The 7,702-nt window shown below is 45.3% G+C and overlaps 1 non-coding gene across 1 annotated transcript; it reads left to right on the forward strand.

Moving 5' to 3' along the window:
* The first annotated feature begins 7,414 nt into the window (after positions 1–7,414).
* On the forward strand, positions 7,415–7,488 carry Trnav-cac. Its single transcript has one exon. It is a non-coding gene; the product is annotated as a tRNA-Val (tRNA).
* Positions 7,489–7,702: the final 214 nt, after the last annotated feature.

The following is a 7,702-nucleotide window of genomic DNA, read 5'->3' on the forward strand; positions in this document are numbered from 1 at the left end:
AAGACGAGGAGAGATAATAGGTGTTGTTATTAAGTGCTGGGAGGAACTGTACAGGATTGTCTCAGATTCAGCCCAGTACGTGAATGTTGAGTGAGTGTGTAAGAGGAGGTGGTAATGTAAAGTCGATACGATACCCTGAAATAAGTGTTGGTTTAGCAGAGAACTGTATAAGTGACCTGTCGTGAGTATAGTCCCGTTGTCACGGTATTGTAATGTAAAGTCTTGCATGGCGATATGTCACAAGGGGTCGTGACTGTGAAACTGTAGTAGGTGTTGAGGAAGTACTGGCAGGTGTTGTGAGTGTACTGAAAGGTGTTATGACTATACTGGAAGATGTTGAAAGTGTAGAGCAGGTAGGGTGTAGGGCAGATATGATGTAGGGCAGGTAACGTAGGTACGGTGTAGGACAAGCATGGTGTAGGGCAAGCAGGGTGTACTAGGGTAGACAGGGTGTAGGGTAAGCAGGGTTTATGGCGGACAAAGGAAAAGGGCAGTGTGTAGAAACTCAAAGGGCTCGCCGCACCCCTCAACCATGAACGAGGGACGACACTCGGGTTGGACTGGCTGGGGGTGTGGGTGGGTTCGCTTGATCTTGTGATGGCCGGGGAAGTCCAAGGCGAGATTAAGTTGAATATATCCTTAATAAAGGTAAATATACCTTTAAAGTCAATAATATTTATATTATTCCGTATATGCATTTTTATTTGTTAATACAGATACACAATGGACTCATGGATCACACTTCAACTTGGGTAAAACTCGCCCATAGAAAAATTAAATACTAAAAGAGGTTTAGGAAGTCAACAAATATTTATATATCAACAGTAGTATATTCCAGGGGTAAATTTAGCTCTAACAGGCTCTTATCCAGAAGGTAATATAGCCATAACTTTCCTTTTCATGACAGTAATGCCTCAGCAAACATAAATGATCACACAAGCATAATATATCACTGACATATGACTTACTAGCATATATACTATTGTCCTACACGCCCACCACTTGGTACAGTCCTGAGGTAGGGAAGATTTACACGCTGGCCACCACTACACACCACGTATGATGCATCGTGTGTGTGTGTGTGTGTGTGTGTGTGCGGGTAATAAAAATAATTAACGGTTTATTGAATGAGCATGGCAGCAGGAAGGCTGAAAATATACAATTACATAATTGGGGAATGGGTCTCTTGGTTTACAAATGATATACAAGTGTGTGTGTGTCAAAATACACTAATTAAATAAAGACAGATAAAGAGACAGACACTAATATTGCTATACAAAAAGATATCCCCTCCACAGTGATGAGAGAGAAAGGATCTCACCAAAGAGACTCCCCCTCCCTGTGTGCAGTCCTTAGAGTGGAAACAACGCCAGGACACGGGGGGAGGGGGATCACGGTTGAGGTCCTCAGAGCTGGGAGTCTTCCTAGTTTCATGTCGCGTCCTTGTCAGTGTTTAAAGTGTACACCAATATGAACCATCACCGTAAATCACCGTGCAGACAGCGAGACAGCACAAAGGTTATAATGTTCAGCGCTAAAAAAGTATGATTTTCAAAATGAACACTGCGACTCCTGTTGTCTCGGTAGGGTTGTCAAAATTCTTCGTCCCTTGTGTCATATTGTCTCATACAAAATCGTAAAGATAAATTTTAGAGCGAGATACTTGTATTTTGTTATGTGACAACAGTGTGGTAGCCTACTATGTTACGTGAGAGCAGTGTGGTAGCCTACTATGTTGCGTGGCAGCAGTGTGGTAGCCTACTATGTTCCGTGACAACAGTGTGGTAGCTTACTATCTTACGTGACAACAGTGTGGTAGCCTACTATGTTACGTGACAGCAGTGTGGTAGCCTACTATGTTACGTGGCAGCAGTGTGGTAGCCTACTATGTTACGTGACAGCAGTGTGGTAGCCTACTATGTTGCGTGGCAGCAGTGTAGCTTACTATCTTGTGACCTACTATGTTACGTGAGCAGTGTGGTAGCCTACTATGTTACGTGACAGCAGTGTGGTAGCCTACTATGTTACGTGACAGCAGTGTGGTAGCCTACTATGTTACGTGACAGCAGTGTGGTAGCCTACTATGTTGCGTGACAGCAGTGTGGTAGCCTACTATGTTACGTGACAGCAGTGTGGTAGCCTACTATGTTACGTGACAGCAGTGTGGTAGCCTACTATGTTACGTGACAACAGTGTGGTAGCCTACTATGTTGCGTGACAGCAGTGGTAACACTGTGTTGCGTGACAACTTGTTGCGTGTGGTGTGGTAGCCTTATGTTACGTCTTACGTGACAACAGTGTGGTAGCCCTACCATGGTACGTGACAGCGGTGTGCTCCGCTTGCACTATGTTTGCGTGTGGCAGCAGTGTGGTAGCCTACTTTATGTTACGTGAGGAGCAGTGTGGTGGCCTACTGCTTAATTTTTGTGAGAGCAGTGTGGTAACCTACTATCTAACGTGACAACAGTGTGGTAGCCCACTATGTTACGTGAGAGCAGTGTGGTAGCCTACTATGGTACGTGACAGCAGTGTGGTAGCCTACTATGCTGCGTAGCAGCAGTGTGGTCGCCAACTATGTTGCGTGGCAGCAGTGTGGTAGCCTACTATGTTACGTGACAACAGTGTGGTAGCCTACTATGTTACGTGACAGCAGTGTGGTAGCCTACTATACTACGTGACAGCAGTGCGGTCGCCTACTGTGTTACATGGCAGCAGTGTGATCGCCTACTATGTTGCGTGGCAGCAGTGTGGTAGCCTACTATGTTACGTGACAACAGTGTGGTAGCCTACTATGTTTCGTGACAGCAGTGTGGTAGCCTACTATGTTACGTGACTGCAGTGTGGTAGCCTACTATGTTACGTGACAACAGTGTGGTAGCCTTCTATGTTACGTGACAGCAGTGTGGTAGCCTACTATGTTACGTGGCAGCAGTGTGGTAGCCTTCTATGTTACGTGGCAGCAGTGTGGTAGCCTTCTATGTTGCGTGACAGCGGTGGCCTACTGTATTGCGTGGCGGGAGTGTGGCGCTTTCTGCCTTGCGTGGCAGCAGTGTGGTAGCCTTCAATGTTGCGTGGCGGGGTGTGGTAGCCTGCTATGTTGCGTGACGGCAGTGTGGTGGCTTTCTGTGTTACGTGGCGGCGGCGGTGCTAATTGGTCTGCTGGGTTGCGTGACGGCAGTGTGCTGGCCTGCACTATGTTGCGTGGCCCAGCAGTGTGATATTTCTATGTTACGTGGCAGCGATGTGGTAAGCCTACTATGTTGCGTGGCAACAATGTGGTAGCCTGCTATATGTTGCGTGGCAGCAGTGTGGTAGCCTACTATGTTGCGTGACAGCAGTGTTAGCCTACTATGTTGCGTGGCGGCAATTGGTGGCCTACTATGTTACGTGACGGCCAGTGTAGTCGCCTACTGTGTTGCATGGCAACCATTGCCCGGTAGCCTACTATTTTGTGACAGCGGTGTGGTAGCCTACTATATTGCACGTGACAGCGGTGTGACCTGCCATGTTGCGTGGCAGCGGTGTAGCGTTCTGTTGCGTGGCAGCCGGTGTGGTAGCCTACTATGTTGCGGCGGCGGTGTGGTAGCCTGCTGTATTTACGTGACAGTGGTCTTGGTAGCCTACTATATTGCGCGGCAGTGTGGGCGTATGTTGCGTGGCGGCGGTGGCGCTATGTTGCGTGGCAGCAGTGTAGCTCACTATGTTACGTGGCAGCAGTGTAGCCTACCGTTACGTGGCAGGAGTGTGGTAGCCTACTATGTTACGTGGCAGCAGTGTGGTAGCTTACTATGTTACGTGGCAGGAGTGTAGTAGCCTACTATGTTACGTGGCAGCAGTGTGGTAGCCTACTATGTTACGTGACAGCAGTGTGGTAACCTACTATGTACCAGTGGGCTTCATCTTCCTATCCAAAAGTTTGCTGAATGAAAGAAATGTCATTAGTGATGTATTTATTGGTACACCAAACAATTACAAATATCTTTAAAAATAGCATGCACAAATTAATGTATATAAGTTGGAACAGTTTACCATCTTAACAAACGTATCACATTTGTGAGAATTTAGTCGTACAATAGTTAAGAATTAAACTTTTTTAGGCTTGTTCTTTTTATATTTGTTTGAAATTTAAATACTGGGGGTGACTTGGCTGATCCACCAGTACGGTACTTAAAGCACTGGTGTAGAGGCCAGAGGAGGACACACGGAGTTTATCCCAAGGTGGAACATTTAGCCAAGGTCTTGATGTTTCCGGGAGTCACATAGAAGTTCCGCATAGATCATCCTAAAAACCACCAAGTTGAACCACTATAAACATTATGTAAACCGTGAGGGACGTGAACCATGACTAAAGCCTCGAGTTAGGACCAAGTGGTTGAGTACTCTTATGGACTCCTATGGTTAGGACTCATGCTCAAGGTTGATGACTGTCGTGGGTGACCATATTGGGGTATACTGGAGTTTACCTTTGATCAAGTATTATATATCAAAGAACTAAATATCACATAATATAGTTTAAACCCGTAGTGAAGTACAGAGCAGCAGCAGCTTCATGTACTGATCTGTATAGGATGTTGTGCACGATAAGGATCAGGGAAGAAAGGTTGTCATTATGGAGAGCTTCAGTATACATTCTGCTTTCTGTATTTGGGAGAGACAGTCCATTAACCCCTTGTGTACGGGGTCTTCTCTCTGCTGAATAAAATCGTCTGGCATTAGTTGTATAAAAGTCGTATATGTAAGACCCATAAAATAAAATGTTAAAACAATGTTGGTGTAATAAATACATCGTAAAGAAATTATTACATGACAAAAGTTGCCCCTGTCCTGGATGTCAACTATAAAATACAGTCTTGTTATAGTTCAAGATTTTTCGGGAAATGATCTCTTCAACTAATGACAGATCGTTACCCGTAAAACTTCTGATCCTTTAGGAAAATAAAAGTCAGATTGATACGTGATAACCTGGTGTCAGTTGGTGGCAGTGAGCCAGTGGTTCACTCCTGGCTGTGACACGTCTCCCTCGTCACTGCCACCACTGCCATATCCTCTCACTGTCACTGGTACATTGTGTGTTATGTCTTGTACGTCACAGCCCTCAGCCGTCACGTTACACCGGAAGTAACATAACATGACTTGGTGTCTCGGGTGTCTTAAACCAGATAATGTGTGTTGGTGGTTGTGCGTCCCAGGAGAGTTGTCGTGCACTAGGTGGAGGGGCAGAAGGATGGGGATATGGGTAATGAAGGAACATTCTGGTGATATATGCTGCAATAATATCAGCCTCGTCCATTAGATAATATTTAAGCCCACACTGCATAAATGAATACACACAAAAATGAATGAATTAATCTAGACCCAGAATTCTCATTGGGAGACATCTTGTTTATATTCCTAGTTGAGGTTAACAGTAAACCATGGGTAATGGATGATCCCCCTTCCCCCCACCACCTTTAACTAGAATATATATCATAATATGTGGAGTTTACCTGAACACGAGCTGGTGATCATCAAGTGCTGCCGTCACCACACCTTTACATCAGTCCTTTACGGGGACCAGACGCCAACTATTACATGTACCAGGATTACCCACACCACATCTCCTCTTTATGATCCTCTCCAGAAGTGTTCGTCAAACTATGATCCAATTTGGTTAAATATTTTCCCGGCATTATCACATTATCAAAAAAGTTTACATCATTTTCAATCCTCGTTGTTGTTTCTCAGGTATATCTCAGTCTGGTGTCTCTGTTGTCTTTGTTTCTGGAGTAGTTTTAGGTCTTGATGTGTTATTCTCATTAAACTTGTACGTAAGATCCCCAACTCTTGTGATAGTTGCCATGTTGATGTCTGTGGAAACCGTCCGAGAGCTGTATACAAGTCTGTTCACAACTGGAGGGCGAGTTGAGTTGAATACACTCCTGATTACAGACAGACAGACAAACAGACAGACCCGGAATGGTAAAAAAACAATGAATATAAATCATAATGAACAGTGATTTATGTGACCGTCATGCTAAGATGTAAGGGATGAGAGGCTGGCTGTATTCATTAAGGAGAAGACGTCATGTGGGCGCCAGTTGTACGTAAAGACAAACCAGGAAATGGAGGGGAAGGAAGCACCACAGCGGACCACATCCGCTACAGTAGTAAGAATAAAAAATAATAATAATAATAATAATTAACGGTTTATTGAAAAAATTCTGCAGCCCGAAGGCTGAAAATATACATTGGACATAAATGACTTATTACATACATTGGTGGTTTAACAAAAGCCTTCATTAGAGAAAGGTAAGGGAACATACAGTGAACATACAGATTAATGTAGGTGTTGAACAGCAAACTCGTAGTGTAGTAACTCCCTCCCAGATGGTGTTAGGAGGAACTCACGTGGTGCAGTAGTTCCCTCAGATGGTGTTATGAGGGACCTGGCGTGGTGTAGTAATTCCCTCGCAGATGGTGTTATGAGGGGCCTCACGTGGTGTAGTAATTCCCTCACAGATGGTGTTATGAGGGACCTCACGTGGTGTAGTAATTACCTCACAGGTGGTGTTATGAGGGACCTCACGTGGTGTAGTAATTACCTCACAGATGGTGTTATGAGGGGCCTCACGTGGTGTAGTAACTCCCTCACAGATGGTGTTATGAGGGGCCTCACGTGGTGTAGTAATTCCCTCACAGATGGTGTTATGAGGGGCCTGACGTGGTGTAGTAATTCCCTCACAGATGGTGTTATGAGGGACCTCACGTGGTGTAGTAATTCCCTCACAGATGGTGTGATGAGGGACTTGACGTGGTGTAGTAATTCCCTCACATATGGTGTTATGAGGGACATGTGGTGTAGTAATTCCCTCACAGATGGTGTTATATGAGTGAGGTTTGGTCTTAGGCCTTCCTATCGTAGACGGATTAACACATCGCTGGTTGTTGTTGGGTCTCACGGGCCGTTATCACTGGGTACCTGGGACCTCACTGTGTGAAGGTTAACTTGGGTACGACTGTTACTGTTGAGTTGTTCTCACTGACTTAAGCACTGTTCACCACTGTTCACCTCTGTTTAACACTGGTTCCGTTCCTTTCCTAAATGAAATTGTAACTTCTGGCGAGAACTTGTTGATATTCCGGTGGGGAGGAGGGTTCAGGGGAGGGGGTTGGTATGGGACAACTTAACAGTTGACCTGGCTGCTCCGAGAGGAGCGCCAGGTACGTCTTGACCCTTCGGTGGTCAAGGATGTAGTGTGTGTGTGTGTGTGGGTTGTTTCCGCCACCTTCACTCAATAGGAAAAGGCTTGGAAAGGTAATATATATATATATATACCAAAGTACAAGTACTCGTATACTGTAGATAGATACATACAGTAAACATTACACAGGTATATTTCCTTCCATGGTGGAGAGGTTAAAGGAAGGTGTATGGCGACCTGTGGTGTAATGGTCAGCATGCTCGCTTCACAAGCGAGCGGACCCGGGTTCGATCCCCGGGCAGGGTGAAACTATGTTAAAGTTTCTTTACGCCATTTGCCTCTGTCTACCCAGCAGTAATTGGGGACCTGGATGTTAATCGATTTGCGGATCGTATTCCGGGGTGATGGTTCGACAGTGCAGAGTGCAGTTGGCGAGTTGTCTGGTCTTCTCGGACTATTCCTTGGCATTGGGTCATGCAACTCGTTAACTCATGGTGTGGTTGTTGTATTGATAACAGCTT

Source organism: Homarus americanus, unplaced genomic scaffold (assembly GCF_018991925.1).
Source record: "Homarus americanus isolate GMGI-L3 unplaced genomic scaffold, GMGI_Hamer_2.0 scaffold58074, whole genome shotgun sequence".
In the NCBI taxonomy this organism is placed as follows: Eukaryota; Metazoa; Arthropoda; class Malacostraca; order Decapoda; family Nephropidae; genus Homarus; species Homarus americanus.